A 23,747-nucleotide genomic window follows, 5' to 3' on the forward strand; every position below is an offset into this window, starting at 1 on the left:
AAGAGAGCACAGGTTCACTGCAGCAGATGCAAAGAATGATGAATGCAATTCCTCATTCTCTACTCCATCAGCCACTGACTTGGCCAATGAAAGAAAAATAGGGAATCAAATCGAATGCCCTTCAGCTGCCACATGCTGTGACGTCTCCTTGTTATAAAAGTTAGAATGCTTTGATCTCAAATTTATTGCCTTTTATCAGAGTATCCAGCAAGATCCTTGTATTTTGAAAGAGTTAGCACACTCCAACCTAAACCTAAAAATGTTGATTGGAGACGTGCAATCATATGATATCAAAGCTGGCAGGAATTTGGAAATCATCGGGTTAGTGGTTTCTAAACCTTTTATGTTTCAAAGGAGAGTGCCCTTTCTTTAAGCTAAATTTTACTGAAAAGCACTTCCTATCAACCAGATAAAAATAGGGCTGTGCTAGCTGCAGTGACATGTGGTCCAAAAGCAGCGCTGCTCATGCTCCTTCCCCAGCCCCTGCTTTCACTCACGAGGCTGCTAAAGTGTTTCCGTAGAAGCTAGAGTGTCAGGACTATGGGGCAGGGGGAGGAAAACATAGGGAAGAAAAATTTCCTAAATCTCTCATTTCCTGGAAATGGAACCTAAAGCCCAAGATCATTTGGAAATTCAGTGATTACACGGGAAAATAGGACTTGGGCTAAATTGACACATTACATCAGCATGAAAGACAGAAAAAATAGTGACCTGTCCCCACCAAAAACTCAGCTTTAGTTCAGGTCTAGTGATAGTACTTTAGAAAACGCTACAGCTGAAAAATGATTCTTCCCTTCCATATCCGATTTTATTTAGAAGATGAACCACAGGACCGGATGGCAAGGGAGAAAGAGCAAATAATGAACTCATGGTCGGAGGACAATTACAGTTTTACAATCATTCTTGATCCTAGGTCCTTTTTCCGCATAAAAGGGCTAATAATCTCTACCCTGTCAGCCTCAAAGGGCTGTGGTGAGACATAAGACTGTGTTTTTAACATTTAAAGTTAAAGAACAGAAAAATCCTCCTTACAATTTTTTTAAGGCTAAATTGTACAGCTTGAGAATGCATTGTTTGCATCACTTTGTAATGTCCTCAGCATGATTAACAAATGTTATTTCATCATCTCTATTATTTTAATTTTCAGCTTGCATGCTTAGTAGTTGGTTCCCTTTTCAAAAGCCAATAATAAAGTTAAGTGATCAGAATGCTTGACATGCCATGTTATTTTTTCAGAGGCTCCACTCTTTGTGCCACCTTGAAAAATATGTTTCAGTTTCCAAAAAACCTTGCCTGGTCAATTCTTTCCTGCTTTTTCTTATTACACTGTAGGTACTCCATGGGGCTGTTTGATGGGCCCAGCTGTAGCCTGGCTCTTCACAGCAGAAAGGTGCCTGTCAGCCTCTCACTCCTCTTGGCTCTGCTCCAGTGAGCCATCCCCCTCCACTACACTTTCCATTTCCTGGCAGCTGGATGAGGAGGCTGGAAGCCACTGGCAAACTGTGGCACCTGGCTGTTTGGTCTGTCACTAATGACAGCCCCTGCTGAATCATGACTCAACAGCAGTACTTTTTCTTCAAAAGGGTTCAAGTGAGAGAAAAGAAAAGGCTGCTCTGACCTTTGGCCCATGTTCCCCTGGTGCAGAATGCTTCTGTTGACTATTTCTTATGTTTAATAGGTGGAAGCAGACTGAAAGTGTAGAAGGAGGTTAGTGAACGTCTTCTGGCCTGTTCATCTGACCCTTGCATTAAGAAAATAACGATGCCACTCTGGAGAAGGTAAGGAGAAGGGGAAGAAAAGGTTTGTTTGATTGCTGCAAAATTACATAATGTACATACCATCTGAACTTCTCACGAAACAAAAACAAAGAAAAAGAACGCTACGACCACCCAGCAACATTATCACTCTCCAGTCTTCATCTTTGATTGACTATTGCTCAGTGGTGATTTGACCTCTTCCCCTTCCCCTTTCCTCCTGGGACTTTTCCCCCCATGGCAGCTACTTGAAAACCACTTACACCAATACACTGGTTAGCCTGGATATGGAGGCAAGTGCTCCGAGTGACTGGTTGTCCTGAGGCAGCCTGCTTCAACCCAACGCGTGGCACTTCGGGTAGCAGAAAGGCTTCCAGGTCTAAATGCTAGAAGCTGAAAGCAAGTTGCTTTTGGGGCTCTGAGGATTACTACCACCTTTTGGTTCACTGCCTTTTGAGAGCTCTAACAGCTTTTAAATAATTGGCCCTTTCCTTTCCGCCTTTTATGGCCACTCATATTGTTTGTTCTTTTTTATTTTCACTCTCATACTATTTGTTTTCTAAAAACTTTCTTAGTTTACCTCTACCCTTCCTTTTGTTTGCACTTGTTTTTCATTCCTTACTTTTCCTCTTGGCTTGCCAAAATCATCTATTCCCTCTTCTTAGGTGCGCGTTCTTTTACTCCAGCCTCTCCCTTTCATATCTTCATTATCTTATTTACAAACATCTTAGTTCTTCATTTGTTTTTCATCAGAACTTGTTTGCTTTTTATGGCTCCAGATTTTACTTTTGTCTCCAAAGGGAATGTTCACAAATGCTGTTAGATCAAGAAACATAAAGCATATTACCAATTGTTTCACAACGCTAAAAGAATAGGTTGTCCTAGATGGCTAATGAAAGCTTCAGGGGTGGTAGTCCTGCTGGCAGCATTAACTCAGCACTCCTAATCTTTTCTGATAGGCATCCCTTCCAGGAAGATAAGACAAATCAAAGGCTGCTTTTTCAACCTTGTGGTTTGATGTCTGCTAGTGCAGTTCCTGGTAGATACCATTTTAACTCCCTTTCAGATGAAAAATCTGAGCCTCAAAATCAAACATTTTCTCACAATTCCCTCAGGCTCCCTTGTCAAACCTTCTGACCAACTGAAAACACAAAGCTTCAGATCCTAAAACAAAATCTTTTAAACACTGAAAAATCAATGAACATTTTACCTGGAGGACAGATGTGGTTTTATGGATTTGAGCAACTAATATAGCTAATGTAGCTTGACTTCATTTTACACATTAAGTGTGTTCCCCCCAAAATACTAATAAACATGTATGAATCATATTTTGTCACAGGGATGTACTGTAACTATGAAGGTCTAATACAAAACTGAAAAAGGATTTTAGACCAAATTTAAATATCATCACATGTAATTCAAAAAGCCTGGCTTTGTTAATGTGCAATCAATGTATATTTATTTCTCTCATGTGAAAGTCCACAAAAAGTAATCATAAACAGTCTACATTATCTTTGGGCATTCATTGAAAGATACATATTGAAATTAATCATTCTGTTACTTCCTACTTCATCAAGAATTCATTCTAGCTCCAGGAAACAATGATAACTAGTAACTTACATAATAATTCTTGGAAGGTCAATAGATTATCAAATATGTAATATTAATATTCTGCATTACATATTTGGGAGCATATTGAATCCCAAAGCTATGAATAGGTAAAGCCAACCAACTAAATGCCCTAATTTCAAAACAAGTTCTCATGAGACACTGGAAGACAATCACATAATTTATACCTTGGCAAATAACTTTGGGAAATAATATATCTAGGAATACATAAGGAAGATAAGCAGCTTAAGTGTAGCAATAGAACCAAGGCAGGAAGCAAACAGCTTAATTAATATTGTCGTCTTATTCATCACTTTTTTTCCCCCCCACAAATAACCTCAGGACCATCAAACCTATTAAATCAATGGCCTTAAAAAAAAAAGTTTGTAATGTCTTTCAAGTTCCACTCTTTTCTAAGCAATTAACACATTAATTAATACAGTTATTAATATGCAACAGGGATGGAGCTAGGTAGGAAACTTCAGATAGTGTGAGGCAGCAGTCTCCAACCTTTTTGGTACCAGGGACTGGTTTCATGGTAGATAATTTTTCCATAGACAGTGTTGGCGGGGCTGGTTTTGGGATGATTCAAGTGCATTACATTTATTGTGTACTTTAGTTCTATAATTATTACACTGTAATATATAATTAAATAATTATACAACTCACCATAATATAGAAAATCAGTGGGAGCTCTGAGCTTATTTTCCTGCAACTAGATGGTCCCATCTGGGGGTCATGGGAGACAGCCACACCCTAAGTGTTTTGCTTATGTCCAGTTTATTCCGTAACCTCGTTTTAGTTGCTGTCACTGCAAAAATCCCTGATTCACAAAGAAAGGATGTTGGAAATGGAGGTAGGCTTTTCAGTGCTTTTGTGACAATCTCTGGATATTACCCCTTGACTTTAATCCAGAACATATGGAGATTTGAAGTTGTCTCAAACATACTTTTAAGGCCACCATCATTTGCGATCTCAAGCAGTTGATCCTCTTGCAGAACAGACAAAGTTGATTCACCTGGCTGACTCATAAATGGGTCATGGATGGATTCCTTCCCAGTTCAGGGGTCTTTTGTGGTTGGAAGTAATGCTCAAACTCTTTTGAAAGCTGAGATGGGTGATTATGCACCAGCTGGGAGAAAGAAAGCCCTGTCTCTTTCAAAATCTCTGCTAATATTTGAACATGCCAAAAATTCGAATGTTTGCCCATCACGTTCGTAATTTCAATTTGCCATTGAATGCAGCCACTTTATTTGCTGACTTGAACACAGTTGTCGTTCTCCCCTGAAGTGACAGATTGAGTTCATTGAGCAGGTTGAAAATGCCACACAAATAAGCAAGTTTTGTGATCCATTCTGTGTCACTAAAATGTGCTGCCAATGGTGACTTTTTCTAAAAGAAACCTCTGAAGCAGCTCTCATAACTCAGAAACCCTGGCCAATCATCTATCTTTAGAAAGCCATCGCATTTCTGTGTATAAGAGAAGACATGTATGCTGTGTGTCCACCTCCTCAGAGAGCTGCAGAAACAGACATGTGTGAAGGGCATGAATTTCAATGCGATTGATAATTTTAATCACATCCTGCAAATCATTGTTAAGTTCAAGTGACATTTTTCAGCTAGCCAACATTTCTCTATAGATGACACAGCATGTAGACTCACATTCAGAAGTGACTTCTTTGACCCCAGTAGTGAAAACAGAAAGCCACCCAGTCATGGCAGCCACTCCATCCATGCATATACTGACACAAAATGACCAATTTAGTTTTCCTGATATGTAATCATTCAAAGACTTGAATAGTTCTGCAGTTATGGTATTGGATGGCAATGAAAGTGCACATTACATATCTTTATGAACATCCTCCTGAAAAATATATTGCACAAAAGCAAGCATTGTTGCCTTGTTGTCAACATTGGTAGACTTGTCAACCTGGATTCTGTACCACTGTGACTCGTTCATCCTCTCTAAAAATTGTGCCTCAATATGCTCTGCTATTTCATCAATTTGTCTAGTTATGGTGCTAGCCGAAAGAGGATCACAAGCCCCTTTTTGAACTGCAGCCTCTTAGAGCTGCAACCTGCAGATCATCAGGCATTAGGTTCTCATAAGGAGTGCACAACCTAGATCTCTCACATGCTCAGTTCACAATAGGGTTTGAGCTCTTATGAGAATCTAATGCCAACGCTGATCTGACAGGAGGGTGGAGCTCAGCTGGTAATGCAAGCGGGGGAGTGGCTGTAAAAACAACTGAAGCTTCTGCTGGCTCACCAGCTACTCACCTCCGGGTGTGTGGCCTGGTTGCTAACAGGTACTGACATGTGTCATGGGGGCTGGGGACCCCTAGTCTCAGAGGACATGATGAAATGATGAGAACTGGAGCAAACATGATACATTGAGACAAAAAATAAATTAGAAATTGGAGTGAAATTAGAACTTGGTGATACATGTGTTACTGAGGAATATAAAAAAGAGGAGAATGACTTCTCAATTCTAAATTAGATTCTTGGATGAATGACATTTTGCAAAAGTTGATAAGCTTATTTTTAAATGAACCTTTTGTTTTAGAACAGTTTTAGACTTACAGAAAATTTTCCAAAATAATACAGAGAGTTCTCACATATGCATTCCCAATTTCCCGTATTATTAACTTTTTACATTAGGGTGGTATATTAATTAAAATTATTAAACTGATGTACATACATTATTATTAACTATAATTGATACTTTATTTAGATTTCCTTGGTTTTTACTTTAAAGTCCCTTTTCTGTTTCAGGATCCCATCTGTGATACAATATTACAGTTAGTTGTCAGGTCTCCTGAGGCTTTGTTTGGCTGCGAAAGTTTCTCAGTCTTTCCTTGTTTTTGATTACCTTGACAGTTTTAAGTTGTGTCGTTATCAAGAGTTTTGTAGAATATTCCTCAATTGGGGATGCTTCTCACGCGTAGACTGAAGTTATGGGCTTTTGAGAGGATGATCCATTAGGTAAAGCACCACTTGTATTGTATCACATTCAGAGTACATACTATGCACATGATTTATCACTGTTGATGGTAAACTTGATTACCTGGATGCGGCCGCCCTTGTCAGGTTTCTATTTCATCAATTTGTCTAGTTCCAATGTTACTCTTTCTTACCCTCCCCTTTCCATATTGCCCTCTTTAGAAGGAAGTCACTATGTGTAGGCTACCCTTGAGGTGTGGGGAGTTTGGCTCCAGCCCTCTAAGTATGGCTTTCTACATAAATTATTTGAGGTTCTGAATGGAAGATTTGTCTATTCTCCCACATTCATTTATTTTTATTCAATCATTTATTCATATCAGTATAGAATCATTGATATTAATTTTACACTTTGGGTTATAAACTAATACTGCTTTATTTTGTTGCTCCAAGTTTTCTAACTTTGGTCATTGGAAGCAATTTCAGTTGGTTCCTGTGTCTTTTTGGCATACCACTATCATCACATTGTTTTCTGTTTTGCTTTTGAATACTGTCCTCCTTTCTGACACCACAAGATGCTCCAGGTCCATCTTGTCTATTTCCTGCCCAATCCTAGAATCAATCATATATCTAAGGAGCCTTGGCTCCTGTTATTGGATAATGGATTTAGAAACCAGAGTTAGGGCACTAGTGTGCTCCTTGCTACTGGGATACTCACTGCTGCTTTCAGCTAATACTGGTTACGGTGTATACTCTAACTCCACACACATATCTACAAATATTTCTGTATTTAAACACATATGTCTACATTACACTAAAAATGAGATTAGACTGATATTTCTGACTGATTGTTACCACTGGATCATTTTAACCTCCTCTTACTGCTTATCTGTACCCTTCCACTCCAATAGTGAAAAATCTGATTCTCACCATTCTCCATACATTTGCTTAATTGTCCATTTCGAGTATATATGTGCAGCCATTTCAAAATTGTTAACTAATACTCCCATGGGAAACAGTTTTATCAATTAGAGTCCAGAGCTTAGCTGGGTGTGGTGGCTCACGCCTGTAGTCCCAGCACTTTGGGAGGCCGAGGTGGGCGGATCACAAGGTCAGGAGATCGAGACCATCCTGGCTAACACAGTGAGACCCCATCTCTACTAAAAATATAAAAAATTAGCCGGGCGTGGTGGCGTGCACCTGTAGTCCCAGCTACTCGGGAGGGGGAGGCAGGAGAATGGCATGAACCCAGGAGGTGGAGCTTTCAGTGAGCCAAGATCACGCCACTGCACTCCAGCCTGGGTGACAGAGTGAGACTCCGTCTCAAAAAAAAAAAAAAAAAATAGTCCAGAGCTTAAAGCTTCCAGACTTTACTCACTTCCAAATTTCCTTAGGTCAGCATCTTTTTCTCCCCATACCTTTCAGTGAGGTTGGTTAATACATTTGCAATACAGGTAAATGTTTTTGTTACATTCTTGATTCTATTCTGGGGTCTTCCACTGTACTAAATAATTTTTTAAATATTTGTGTGTATTAAGATTCATTGTTGGCTCTATAAATTTCTATGAGTCTGGACAAATGCACAGTGTCATGTATCAACCATTACAGTATTATACAGAATAGCTTCACCACCTCTCAAATTACCCTGAGCTTCACTTGTTTAATTCTAAACCCTAGGCAATCATTCATCTTTTCATGATCTCTATTGTTTTGGTTTTTTTTTCCAGAATGTCATATAGTTGTAATCATACAATTGAAGGCTTTTTAGGCTGACTTCTTACAACTTAGCTATACACGTTGTGATTCACCTATGTCTTTTCTTGGTTTATTAATTAATTTATTTTTTGTTAATGAGAAGTGCACTCTAATTATTTTTCATGTTTCTCTATAAGTAAGGTGTTTTTCCATTCCTTATCCCCAGAAAGAAATCCTTTTGAGATTTTCTTTTTTCTTTAGTATGAATATGATATAAATAAATGTAGATTTGTCATATTTATTTTGCTTAGTGTTCTCTAATGCAATTTAATCCAGTGGTTTGGTGGCTGTTGTTAACTCTAGAAAGTTTTGGGCCATTATTATTTCAAATATTTTTCTGTGACATTCTTTCTTTCCTTGGTTACTCCAAATACCATATAAATATTTTTTAATTGTTACAGCCATAGTTCTTGGAGGTTCTGTTCTGTTGTTGTTTTTTTTTTTTTCATTCCTTTTTTCTCTTTACATTTCAGTTTGGGAAGTTTCTACTGAGGTATTTTTTAACACATTAATTCTTTCCTTAGCAATGTCAAGTGCTGCAATTAGTACATTAAAGGCATTTTTTTTATGTCTGTGACAGTGTTTTTGATTCGTGGCATTTCCTTTTGATTCTTTCTTAGTATTACCAATTCTCCACTTAAACGTATGTATCTATTCTTTTACGTTTTCTCCTTTTTCCATTGCAGCACTGAACATATTGATCATAGCTATATTACATTCCATGTCTCATAATTCCAACATCTCTCTCATATCTGAGTCTCATTTTAATAATTGCATTGTCTCTTCAGACTTTGTTTTATCTTTTGGAATGACTTACAATATGTTGTCAAAAGCTGAATATGTGGTGTTGGGTAATAGACAAATAGGCTTTAGTGTTAGAATTTCCATTAATCTGGCTAGAAGTTGGGCTGTGTTTAATGTTTGCTGAAGCTGCAATTGTTAGAGGTTTTAAATGTCTTTATTGTCCTTACTTTTGTCTCACTCTTGACTTAGACTTCACTATGTACTCCTCAGAGCCAGCATCTTAAAACTCAGTCGTAATTTACCATTGACATACTGGAACTCTCTTTGGTTGTGGTAAGGTGTGAGGAAGGAAAAACATTCTATAATCTTAGGATTAAATCTTAGTGGACCTTTAATCCTGAAATTTTGGGGACTTTTGAGGCTGTGACCATCATAAGTGTCAACCTAGTGGTATAGATTTTTGCCCTTAGATAAAACAAAAAGGCTAGAAGGGAATGGAAGGGTGAGAGTATTCTTACTTCAGGTGGGTAGAGTCTGGTAAAATCTTCATTCCTGGAGGGTAGGTCTTTGTTAAGTAAAAATGCTCTGGACCTATATCACAATGATTATTCATTTTTTCCCATTTCTAGATAAATTCAGCTTAAAAATATTCTGAGGTACCTGGATATAAAGGCCTTGAATATACTCTTCACTAAGACTGTCCCTAGAAGTTTCTCATTCTCATATTAGTCTATATTCGATCTCCAGTAACGTGTCAAAATTAAGTGTTCTTAGCATTTTATGGCACTAGCACGTTCTATTCCATGTAAATAGATCTTGGCTGTTACTTTCTGGATTGTCTCATCACTCCAGATTTTTTAGTGGGAATTTGCCCTGCAACCTTAGTTTTCTAATAAGTTCTAGAAAAGACATTTGTTTTCAGGGTTTTTTCAGCTTTTTCTTGTAAGAATGTGAGTGAGATGACTTTCATTCTTTTTACAGGTCAGAGCTTAAACCAAAAGTTAATAAGCTTAATTTTAATATATTAATGCTAATATGTTTAAAGATATAATCTATTTAACATATTAAATTTGAGGTTAATTCAAAAAATGGATATTTTACTAGCAGAAGAAAAGTATCTTTCTTTGTCTTGCATTTCTTAAACTCCTGCCTAGGATTACAGAATCCTTAAGAGACACTAGGCCATTTGATCTTGTATTTGCATATCAGAAGAGAAAACATTGTCAACAAGTTAAAGAATTGGGTCACTTTGTTGATTCGGTTTTAATATGCATGCAAGCTGATGTGGTTAGTTTTGGTTAATAAGTTTGTAAATTTCTGTGGGACGAGTCATAGCAGTCAGCCTTTGGCCCACTTGTCTCAATTTTTAATGGATTGGAAAAAAAAAAAGTCGAATAACATAGAAGTGTTAATAAACATTTTGCTGGCCTGGTCAACTAACGTATTAGATTGTGTTAAGAAATGTGATTATATTTTATGGTTTCTTAGACTATATGAGTAGTCCACCAGCTTCAGATAAATAAGCTTGTACTTCTGTATATGCCTGCTACTCTACCACAAACTCCTCCTTTTACATTCTTAACCCTCAATGTTTTCTTTCTCAAGAAATTCTTCTTCTCCTTCACTCACCTATTTTTCTGACATAAATTTTACCAAAAAAAGTTATCCTTTTGAAGATAAAGCATTCACACACAACCACACACACCCATCCACATACACATATCTCCTAACCTAGTTACCGATCTCAGTTCCATTTTTTCCTCTTATAATTAGATTTTTCAAATTACTGACCTCCACTAGTTTGTTTGATGTCTTAAACCACTGTATCTCCTTAGTTACTATGAGATATGTTCTAAGTCAAACTACTCTAAAACATTGTCTTTACTAATCTACGATGAGAAAAAGCATGATATGGAGAAGAGAGCAATAGGTCAGATGCTCATTCTGAATTCTAGTTCTGACTTGAACACTTAATTTGTATGACTTTAGGTAAGTTACTTCCTATGAAACTTAATATCTGTAAAAAGAGAACTTATCTATAAAACTCTCAGTACTATATCAGAATTTTTAAAAGGCTATTAGGGAGTAATGAAGAAAAATTAACATTTACTGAACATGACATAAGACAATTTAATCCTCACAATCACTCTTTGAAGTAAATAATAATAATTTATGAATAAAAATTGAGCTTCAGAAGAGAAAATTTTTTTTCTAAGGTCATAGGGTTAGAAAGTAAGATTTAAAGACAAATCTATATGACTTCACAAATACATGGTGCCCCTAAAACCAGAATAAACATTACTATAATTTATACAAATTCCTTAAATTAGTCTTCTTAGTTTATGAAGACACTGAGCCAGTTTGAATAATTTCTTTTTCTCATCCAGGAGAACAAACTTTATGAAAAGGTCTCATTAGAACTATAGTAGGATTTCTGAAACTATTGCAACCCTATTATTGATGGTAGGGTTTTTTTTTTCTTCAAAAGCATTGTTTTACAGTTTCTGGAATGATGTTTATCATGAGAGAAAGTGAATGACTTAACAGAAAATTATGCCTTTTGAGACTGAACAAACTATTTTCTAAAATTGGAAAGCACTGGGCTGTGACCCCTTTAAAAAAGAGAAACAAGCAAATGAGGGGAGCTCTGCAATTAACTAAGTTTCATGCCTGTAGGTGATTCCTGGAATGCAGAAAAAACTATAATCAGAGTTCAGGGTGTACAAAGTGATTAAATATTTGGGACAGAATGCCTGTGAGAAAGGAGCTAAAAAGAAGGAAAAAATATCTTAGAGAAATTCACATAAAGAATCACCTGAGTCTTTGAATATTCAATTCATGCCTACATAGAGTAAAACACAATGAGATTGGATACAAATAACTTCTGAAGCAATAATAGTGATTGAAGAGATGTAAAATGAACAATTCCCAGAGCTCCCACAGCATAGGAAACAATTCAAACTCCCTCTAGCCAGAGTGCGGACACCTGTGAAACACAAGGAGCGTTCAGTAAAGGCCCAAGCATGTAATAGCTTATGTAAGAAGATAAATAGGTATTAGATTAAAGGTTACTCTAGGCCCAACCTAAAACACTTAGAATAAAACCTAAAAATGATCAAACTAATGCCTGAATACCTTAACTCACCACCAGAAAGGTCTAACACTTTTCAAAGGAATATAACAAAATTCAGAGAGCAAAACTATCAAGTTAATAATGTGTATCAACAATCCAAAAACTGTAAGCATATGAAAAAGTGACAAAATGTGACTCATTTGTAGGAAAAAAACTCAATCAATAGAAATAGACCCCAAAATGACAGAGATGAGATTATTAGCAGATATGTACATTAAAATGCTGAAATAAATGGACTCCATATGCTCAAGGAGGTAAAGGAAAACATGAAGATGATGAGAAAAATGTAAGATATATATTTAAAAACTAAAGAAAACTTACATAAATGAGAAATACAGTATCTGAAAAAGGAAATATTGGACAAGATTGACTGTAGATTAGATACTGCAAAATAAATTTTCAAAATGCAAAATAAATATTTTGAGAGAAAAGAAAAAAGAGAAAAGAGAGAGGAAAGGGTGAAAAAAAACCAAAAACTCAATGACTTATGGATGAAATCAAATAGTCTAAGATATATGTAAATTGGAGTTTCAGAAGATTCAAATGAGAGAAAAATATGTAAAGATATAGTGACCATTTTTTTTTCAAAATTGATAATAACTATAAACTCACAAACCCAAGAAGAGAAAACTTCCTCCCACAAGAAAATAAGCATAAAGAAAGTCAAACCAAATAATATTTTAATCACATTGCTAAAAAACAGTGCTGAAGAGAAAATATTTAAAACAGCTGGGAAAAAAATGCATCAAGTACAGAGGAACAAAGATAAGAATTACAGCAGAAGTCTTATTTAAAAAAAAACTATGGGCCACCACTGCTGCCAATGTGAGCATACACAGTAATGCTGCTGCCCCACTACCACCATTGCCTCACCCCAGTAGATGTGCAAGCACCGCACTGTGCTGCTGCAGCTGCTGGCACACATGAGTGAGCTCAGATTCCACAGCCACCACTCCAACAAAGTGCTTTGGCCAGCACTCCCCTTCACAGTGTTGTGGCTAGTGAACCAGGAACACCTCAGCACCTCCAGCACAGCAGGTTCCTAACCTTCAGGGGGCAGAAAACAAAACAAGGGACTTAGTACCAGAGCACCAGAGTTAGAGCTCATAGCCCAGGAGTAGTGAGCTGAGCCTTGTCCCCCCATAATCTTCTAAAAATGAAGCCAGTCAACTGAACCCACCTTATATCACAATCGAACCCCCAAGGGCATCAAAGAAGACAAAAGGGGAAAAAAGCATCCACAGGACAGCAACTTGAAAGACTGAAGGAACATCAGCCTACACAGAAAAGAAAGAATCAGTGAAAGAACTCTGGCAATTCAAAAAGCCAGCAAGTCTTCTTACATTCAAACAACCTCACTAGTTCCCCAGCAATGGCTCCTAACCCATGCTGAAATGGCTGAAATGACAGACATAGAATTTAGAGTATGGATAGGAAAGAAGAACACCAAGTCTCAAGGGAAAGTCAAAACTCAACCTAAGGGATACAATAAAATGACACCAGAGCTGAAAGACAAAATGGCCCTTTTAAGAAAGACTCAAACTGATTTGATAGAGCTGAAAAACTCACCAAGAATTTCACAACACAATTGCTAGTATTAGTGTAGCAGGACGAGCCACAGACAAAACCTCTCAGACACCGAGTTGTAGAAGGAAGGGCTTTATTCAGCTGGGAGCATCGGCAAGCTACTGCCTTAAAATCCGAGCTCCCCGAGTGCACAATTTCTGTCCCTTTTAAGGGTTCACAACACTGAAGATTTTACATGAAAGGGTCATGATTGATTGAGCAATCTAGGGGATATGTGACAGGGGTTTCACGCACTGGTAGTCAGAGAGAAACAGAATAGGGCAGGGAGTTTCACAATGTTCTTCTATACAATGTCTGGAATCTATGAATAACATCGGTTCCTAAGTTATCAGTTGATTTTTAACTACCGGATTTAGGCCGGTCAGGCCCAGGCCTGGTTTCAGGCCTGGCGCCGGGCTGCCTGTCTTTGGTTTTACTTCCTTGTTGTTTTCTTAAAACAGATACTGAGTATAAAATAATATAAAACAATATGAGAGGGTCTCTCTCTTCCCTCATTAGCAGGAGAATCAACTAAGCTGAGGAGAGAATTTCAGAGCTCAAAGACTGGTTCTGCAGAATAACTCAGCCAGACAAAGGTAAAGAAAAAGGAATGAAGAAGAATGAATGGAATCTCTGAGAAATATGGAATTATGTAAGGAAACCAAATTGATGATTCACTGACATTCCTGAAACAGATGGAGAGAAAGAAGCAACTTGGAAAATATATTTGAGGACATCATCCATTAAAATTCTCCCAACCTTGCTAGAAAGGCCAACATTCAAATTCAGGAAATGCAGAGAACCCCTGTAAGATACTATACAAGATGATAATCCTCAACACACATAGTCATCAGATTCTCCACGGTCAAAATGAAAGAAAAAATGTTAGGAGACCTTGGGCCTTAAGGGAACATTAGTGGTAGTCGGGCAGTACTCCTCTTGGTCAGGGGTGGCTGTGGCTACGGGGTGAGGCTCCTTTGCGTTGAGAAAGGGAGAGGAAGAGAGGCTAAATTGCTAGAAGCAATTATCTAAGAAATGTGAGTCTAGTCTCTGACTCCCAGACCACTCTCCTGGAGCCACCCAGGGCCTAAGGGGCCTCACCATCCTAAAAGGAAGGACACAAACTTGGCTGACTTTGCCACATACTGATTGCAGGGCCCCAGGGCCTTGAGGAACATAGGCAATAGCCAGGGAGTGGTTACGGTAGGCCTTATGTAAGACCCAGTGTTATGATGGCTTCAAGTTTGACTCAGTAAAATAATAGTGGTGGTGGCCACAAGGGTTTTTGTGTCACTCTATCTTCAGCTCAGAACAAAGACAGGCACTCTGTATGTTTGGGAAAATATAGGGAAAGAGAACAAGAGTCTTTGTCTGGTAACCCAGATAATTCTCCAGGGTATTGTCCAAGAGCATCAAGGCAGTTTCTCTATGAGTTTCCAAAAACCACAGCATTGCTTGCTTGGGTTATCCCCTAAAACAGAAACAGCTTAGGTCACAACACCCAAGTCCTTTCAAATAAATGAAAAGCCTTCCCTAGAAAGACAGCTACAAAGAAGCCCAGATAGTGAAGACTACAACTAATATCTAACTCTTTAATGTCCAGACAGCAAAGAACATCTACTACCATAAACACCATTCAGGAAAATATGACCTGACCAAATGAACTAAATAAGGCACTGGGGACCAATCCGGAGAAACAGAGATATGTGACCTTTCAGACAGAGAATTCAAAAGAGCTGTGTTGAATGTGAGAGTGATCTGACTGTGACATCTGTCACCCCATTGATGTCCCGAATTGATTCACCTGGTCTGGCTGGCTAGGCAGGTGCCCCCTTACTCCCTCACTGCTCCATGTACATCCTTCCCAAAGCTGGGTGGTTGGTCAAAGATGACAATCTCCAAAAGAGGAGGTCCTGTCTTTGGACAAGGGTATATCAGTAGCTGCACTCCCCTGCTAGAACCTCCAAACAAACTCTCAAAATAGCTGTGTTGAGGAAACTCAAGAAAATTCCAGATAACACAGAGAAGGAATTCAAAATTCTATCAGATAAATTTAACAAACAGATTGAAATATTTAAAAAGAATCAAGCAGAAATTCTTGAGCTGAAAAATGCAATTTGCATAATAAAGAATATATCAATGTCCTTTAATGCCAAAATGGATCAAGCAGAAGAAAGAATTAGTGAGTTTGAAGATAGGCTATTTGAAAATACAGAGTCAGAAGAGATTTAAAAAAGGAAGGAAAAAGAATGAAGCATGCCTACAGGACCTAGAAAATAACCTCAAAGAGGCAAATCTAAGAGTTATGGGCCTGAAAGAAAAAGTAGAGAAGGAGATAGGGGTAGAAATTTTATTTAAAGAGATAATAACAGAAAACTTTCCAAACCTAGAGAAAGCTATTAATATCCAAGCGCCAAAAGGTTAGAGAACACCAAGCAAATTTAATCCAAATGATGCTCTCTCAAAGCATTTAATAATTAAACTCCCAAAGGTCAAGGATAAAGAAAGAATCCTATAAGCAGCAAGAGAAAAGAAATGAATAACATAAAATGCAGCTTCAATACATCTGGCAGCAGACTTTTCAGTGGAAACCTCGCTGGCCAGGAAAGAGTGGCATGACATATTTAAAGTGCTGAAGGAAAATAACCTTCAGCCTAGGATAGGACATCTGGCTGAAAATATCCTTCACACATGAAGGAGAAATACTTTCCCTGACAAACAAAAGCTGAGGGATTTCATCAATACCAGACCCATCCTACAAGAAATGCTAAAGGGAGTACTTCTCCAAAAAGAAAAAGACATTAATGAGTGATAAATAATGACCTGAAGGTACAAAACTTACTGGTAATAGTAAGTATATAGAAAAGCACAGAATATTATCACACTATAACTGTGGTGGATGAATTACTTTTTTTTTTTTTTTTTTTTTTTTTTGAGACGGAGTCTCGCTCTGTCGCCCAGGCTGGAGTGCAGTGGCACAATCTCGGCTCACTGCAAGCTCCTCCTCCCGGGTTCACGCCATTCTCCTGCCTCAGCCTCTCCGAGTAGCTGGGACTACAGGCGCCCGCCACCACACCCGGCTAATTTTTTGTATTTTTTAGTAGAGACGGGGTTTCACCATGGTCTCGATCTCCTGACCTCGTGATCTGCCCGCCTCGGCCTCCCAAAGTGCTGGGATTACAAGCGTGAGCCACCGCGCCCGGCCGGGATGAATTACTTTTGTCCTAAATAGAAAGACTAGATGATGAACCAATTAAAAAAAAAAACTGCAACAACTTTTCAAGACATAGACAGTAAAATAAAATATAAATGGAAACAACAAAAAGTTAAAAAGTGGAGGGATAAAGTTAAGGAGAGTTTTTATTAGTTTTCTTTCTGCTTGTTTATTTGTTTATGCAAATAGTATTGTTTTCAGGTTAAAATGATGGGTTATAAGACAGTGCTTGCAACCTCATGGTAACCTCAGACCTAAAAACATACAATGGACACACAGAAAATAAAAAGCAAGAAACTAAATAATACCACCAGAGAAAATTGTCTTCACTAGAGGAATTCAGGGGTAAATGAAAGAAGGAAGATAATACTAGAAAACAACTGGAAGACAAATAGCAAAATGCCAGGAGTAAGTCCTTATTTATCAATAATAACATTAAATGTAAAGGACTAAACTCTTCAATGAAAAGACAGACTGGGTAAATGGATAAAAAAGCAAGACCCATTGAAAGACTTCACTTACTAAGAAGCACAAAGACTGAAAATGAAGTGATGGAAAAACATATTCCATGCAGATGGAAACAAAAAAAGAGCAGGAGTAGCTATGCTTACATCAGAAAAAATAGATTTCAAAACAAAAACTATAAGAAGAGACAAAGAAGGTCACTATATAATGATAAGAGGTCGATTCAGCAAGAGCATTTAACAATTTTAAATGTCCGTGCACCCAACACTGGAGCACTCAGTTATATAAAGGAAATATTCTTAGAGCTAAAGATGCAGATAGCCCCAATACAATAATAGCTGAAGACTTCAACATTTCACTTTCAGCATTGTACAGATTTTTCACACAGAAAATCAAGAAAGAGGCATCAGACTTATTCTGCAATATAAACCTAATGTATCTAATAGATTATGTACAGAATATTTCATTCAAGAACTGCAGAATACACATTCTTTTCCTTAGCGAATGGATCATTTTCAAAGATAGACCATACGTTAGGTTAAAACAAGTCTTAAAACACTCAAAAAATTGAAATATTAATGATATCAAGCGTCTTCTCAGACCACAATTGAATAAAACTAGAGATTAATAACAAAAGGAATTTTGGAAATTCCTCTTGGTATTAATTACACAAATTACACAAATACATGAAAATTAAACATGCAACTGAATGATCAGTGGGTCAATGAAGAAATTAAGAAGAAAACTGAAAAGCTTCCTGAAACAGATGATAATGGAAATACAGTACATCAAACCTATGGGATACAGCAAAAGCAGTACTCAGAGGGAAGTTTATAGCTGTAAGTGTCTATATCAAAAAAGAGAAAAGACTTCAAATTAAAAAATTTAACAATATATCTGAAAGAATCAGAGAAGCAAGAGCAAACCACAAACCCAAAATCAGTAGAAGAAAAGAAATAATAAAGATCAGAGCAGAAATAAATGAAATTGAAATAAAAAACTACAAAAGATCAATGAAACAAGGAGTTGTTTTTTGAAAAGTTAAATAAAATTGCCAAAACTCTAGCCAGACTGAGAAAAAAAATAGAAGATCTAAATAGATAAAATCATAAATGAAAGGGAAGACATTACAACTGATACTGCAGAAATTCAAAGGATCATTAGTGGCTACCATTAGCAAGTATATGCCAGTAAATTGGAAAATCTAGAAGACATGGACAAATTCCTAGATACATACAACTTACCAAGATTGAGCCAGAAAGAAATCCAAAACCTGAACAGACCAATAACAATTAATGAGATAGAAGATGTAATAAAAAGTCTCCCGGTAAGGAAAAGCCCATGACCTGATTGCTTCACTGCTGAATTCTACCAAATATTTGAAGAAGAACTAGTAATACTAATCCTACTTAAACTATTCTGAAAATAGAAGAGAGAATACTTCCAAACTCATTTTATGAGGCCAGTATTACATTGATACCAAAACAAGACAAAGACACATCCAAAAAAACAAACAAAACAAAAAAAACTGACCAATATCTTATAAATATTGGTGCAAAAATTCTCAACAAAATACAAGTCAACCAAATTCAACAATATATTAGAAAGATTATTCACCATGACCAAGTGGCATTTATCCCTGTGATGCAAGGATGGTTCAACATACATAAATCAATTGACATGACACATCATATAAACAGAATAAAGGATAAAACCCATACAATCATTTTGATTGATGCTGAGAAAGCATTTGATAAAATTCAGCATCCCTTCACGATAAAAATCCTTGAAAATCTGGGTATAAAAGGAATATATCTCAACATAGCAAGAGCCATATACTTCAGACCCATAGCTAGTATCATACTGAGTGGGGGGGAAAAAATCTGAAAGCCTTTCCTCTAAGAACTGGAACACAACAAGGATGCCCACTGCCACTATTGTTTTCAATGTAGCACTGGCAGCCCAAGCTAGAGCATCAGACAAGAGAAAGGTATAAAAAGCATCCATACTGGAAAACAATAAGTCAAATTATTCTTATTTGCTGATGATATGATCTCATATTTAGAAAAACCTAGATTTCACAAGAAAACTAATAGAACTGGTAAAAAAAAAAAAAAAACTCAGCAAAGTTGCAGCATAAAAAATCAATATACAAAAATCACTAGCGTTTCTATATACCAACAGTGAACAATGTGCAACAGAAATTTAAAAAGTAATCCCATTTACCATATCCAAATATAGAATTCGATACCTAGAAGTTAACCAAAGAAGTGAAAGATTTCTTTTTTTTTTTTTTTTTTTGAGACAGAGTCTCGCTCTGTCGCCCAGGCTGGAGTGCAGTGGCGCAATCTCGGCTCACTGCAAGCTCTGCCTCCCGGGTTCACACCATTCTCCTGCCTCAGCCTCTCCGAGTAGCTGGGACTACAGGCGCCCGCCACCATGCCTGGCTAATTTTTTTTTTTTTTTTTGTATTTTTAGTAGAGACAGGGTTTCACCGTGGTCTCGATCTCCTGACCTTGTGATCCGCCTGCCTCGGCCTCCCAAACTGCTGGGATTACAAGTGTGAGCCACCGCGCCCGGCTGAAGTGAAAGATTTCTATAATGAAAACTATAAAACACTCGTGAAGGAAATTCAAGAGGACACCAAGAAATGGGAAAATATGTTTATGAATTGAAAGAATCAATATTGTTAAAATGTCCATACTACCCAAAACAATCTACAGATTCAATGCAATCCCTATAAAAATACCAATAACAGTCTTCACAGATGCATAGACAACTATAACAGGATAGCCCCGAAATAAAACTGCACACCTACAACCATCTGATATTTGACAAAGTTGATGAAAATAATCAATGGGGAAAGGACTCCCTATTCAATAAATAGTGCTATTGAGACTCCCTATTCAATCAATAGTGCTATTGAATGGGGAAAGGACTCCCTATTCAATAAATAGATATGAGAAGATTGAAAATGGTACCCATCCTTATTTCACATAAAGTCAACTCAAGATAGGTTAAATAATTAAATGTAAAACCTAAAACTATAAATATCCTGGAAGATAACCTAGGAAATACTATTCTGGACATGGGCCCCTGAAAAGATTTCATGAGAAAGACACTAAAAGCAATTGCAACATAAATGAAAATTGACAAATAGGACCAAATTAAAATAATGGGCAAAAGAAACTATCAAGAGAGTAAACAGACAACCTACAGAATGGGCAAAAATATTTGCCAACTATCCATCAGACAAAGGTCTAATCAGAATCTATAACGAACTTAAACAAATTTACAAGTAAAAAACAAACAACTCATTTAAAATGTAAGCACAAGACAGGAAGAGTGCTCTTCAAAAGAAGACATACACATGGCCAACAAGCATATGAAGAAATGTTCAACATCACTAATCACTAGAGAAATACAAGTCTTATCTACAATAAGATACCATCTCACACCAGTGAGCATGGCTATTATTAAAAAGAAAAAATAACAGATACTGGTGAGGTTTGGAGAAAACGGAATGCTTATACACTGCTGCTAGGAACCTAATAGTTCAGCCACTGTGGAAAGCCATCTGGCAATTTCTTAAAGAACTTAAAAACAGAAATACCATTCAACCCAGCAATCCCATTATTAAATATATACTCAGAGGAATAAGTTCTACCAAAAATTGTTCTTGTATGTTCATCACAGCACTATTTACAATAGCGAAGACATGGAATCAACCTAGATGCCCATCAATGGTAGACTGGATGAAGAACATGTGGTACATATACGCTATGGGACATTATACAGCCATAAGAAAGAATGAGAACACGTCCTTTGCAGCAACATGAAAGGATATGGAGGTCATTATCTTAAGTGAACTAACACAGGAACAGAAAACCAAATACCACATATTCTCACTTATATGTGGAAGCTAAACATTGAGTACATACGGACGCAAAGAAGGGAACAACAGACACTAGGATCTGCTTGAGGTGGAAGGTGGGAGGAATTTAAGGACTGAAAAACTACCTATCAGGTAACTATGCTTATTACCTGGGTGACAAAATAATCTGTATAGCAAATTCCCAAGACATGCAATATGACTACATAACAAACTTGCACATGTACCCCTGAATCTAAAATAAAAGTGAAAAAAATAAAAAGTTAAAAATTAAAAAGTAAAAATTAACTATGCAAGCCAGAGATAGAGAAATACCAAGAAAGTACTGTAGGAAAAAATGTTGTCAACTTAGAATTCTACACAGAGCAAAAATATCTTTCAAAAAATGAGGTTGGAATAAAGACAGATTTAGATAAACAAAAGCTGATATCATTCACTGCTGGCAATCTTGCTCTAGCAGAAATTTATATATATTATATATAAATATATATATAGTATATATATAAATATATAATACATATAAATATACAGTATATACAGTATATATAAATATATATAGTAGTGTATATATAAATATATATAGTATATATAGCTCTAGTAGAATTTTATATATACACATATAAATGTGTGTGTATATAAATATACACACACACACACATATATATATATATTTTGACACAGGGTCTTGCTCTGTTGCTCATGCTGGAGTGTAACGGCATGATCATAGCTCACTGTAAACTCTAACTCCTGAACTCAAGTTATCCTCCTACTTTTGTCTCCTTGGTAACTAGGACTATAGGCATAAGACACCATGTCCAGCTAATATTTTCATGTTTTGTAGAGACAGGGTCTTGATATGTTGTCCAGTTTGGTCTCAAACCCCTGGCCTCAACCAATCTTCCCACCTCAGCCTCCAAAACTGCTGGGATTTACAGGCATGAGACACTACACCTGGCCTAGAAGAAATATTAAAGGAAGTTCTCAGCAGAGGAAAAATGATAACAGATGCAAATGTTGATCTGCACAAATGAATGAAGAGCATTTGGAGATGGTGCACATGTGGTTAAGCACAAAAGACAGTTTTCTCAAATTTTATCTTCTTAAAAGTTTAAAAATCACATTAAGCAATAATTGCATTAAAATTCCAATTAATAGTTGAAAATTCTTGGAATAAATAAGAAAGCAAGACCAAACTATATGCTGTCTTAAAAATATTTTTAGCAACAAATATATGGATAAAATAATAGGAAGGTACAGATACAGTGTTCGAACATTAAACCAAAGAAAATGGAAGTTGCCATGTTAATATCAGACAATATAAAGTATAAGAAATTATAAAGAGGCCATTTCATAATAACAAGTCAATTTGTCAGGAAGACATTAAAAACCTAAATATGTATACATCTAAGGGCTAAGAGCCTCAAAATACATTTCAAACATTGAATTTAGGCTGAGTGTTGTGGCTTATACCTATAATGCCAGCACTTCGGAAGGGTGTGGCAGGATTTCTTGAGACCGGAAGTTTGAGACTAATCTGGGTAACATAGTAAGATCCTATCTCCAGAAAACAATATAAAAAGTATCTGTGTGTGGTGGTACACACCTGTAGTCCTAGCACTCAAGAGGTTGAGGCAGAATGGTCCTCTGAGTCAAAACGTTTGAGGTTACTGTGAGCTATGATCATGCCACGGCACTCCAGCCTGGGTAGCAGAGTGAGACCTTGTCTCTAATAAAACACAGTTGACTTTAAAGAAAAAATTGGTAAGTTTAAATTAAATTTGGAAATTTCAACACTTCTTTTTCAATAAATTAGAGAATAGGTAAATTATACTCAACACATGGCAATATATTGAAAGGATATCATATCAATAAATGTAGAAAGAACACTGACAAAATGCAACACCCTTCCTTGATATTTAAAAAAATTATCACCAGTGGTGTAGAAGGGAACCAACTCAACCTGTCTCTTTGATAAAAGGCTTCTATCAAAACAAACAATTACAGCTAGTATCATATTGTTAGTGGTAAAAAACAAACCAAACAAAACAAAAACTAAATGACTTCATCTTAATATCAGGATGAAGGTAAGAATGTCTTCCACCACTTCTATTCCAGTAATAGCTACCGCAATAAATTGAGAAAAAGAAGTAGGAGAAAAACATATTGGAAGTAAAATCTTTTGTATCCAAAAATGTTATGGTTTTTGTTGTTGTATAGCATAAGGTATATCCAAAAATCTGCTAGAACAGATAGTGATTTTAATAAACTCACAGTATAGAAGGTCAATAAACAAAATTTAAGTGTATGTCAGCATAATCCCAATAGATTATAATTAAACTAATATCACTTACAGTAGCATCAAAACCACAAAATGCTCAAAATTAATTTAATATGTGTAAGACATGTATGCTAAAACTATATACTTTGCTCAGAGAAATTAAAGACCTAAATAAATGGAGAATACAATATGTTGATGGATCTGAACACTCGATATTGTTAAGCCAGTAATTCTTCCCATATTTATCTGCATATTCAATGCAATCCCAATCAAAATCTCAGTAGGCTTTTTGTACAAGCTGATAAGCTGATTCCTGTATTTATTTAAAAATGTGAATGCTCCCAGGTAGCCAAAATAATGGTAAAATGTTGAGAGACTTGTACTACTTTATTATGAGA

The 23,747-nt window shown here is 36.6% G+C and overlaps 1 long non-coding RNA gene across 1 annotated transcript in view; it reads left to right on the plus strand.

Moving 5' to 3' along the window:
* The window catches only part of LOC134733177 (uncharacterized), a 594,472-nt gene that overhangs the window by 491,323 nt on the left and 79,402 nt on the right, over positions 1-23,747 (plus strand). The window contains exon 17 of the long non-coding RNA XR_010116696.1: positions 1,679-1,778. This is a non-coding gene — a long non-coding RNA (uncharacterized lncRNA). The remainder of the gene's footprint in view (positions 1-1,678; positions 1,779-23,747) is intronic.

Source organism: Symphalangus syndactylus, chromosome 17 (assembly GCF_028878055.3).
Source record: "Symphalangus syndactylus isolate Jambi chromosome 17, NHGRI_mSymSyn1-v2.1_pri, whole genome shotgun sequence".
Lineage (NCBI taxonomy): Eukaryota > Metazoa > Chordata > Mammalia > Primates > Hylobatidae > Symphalangus > Symphalangus syndactylus.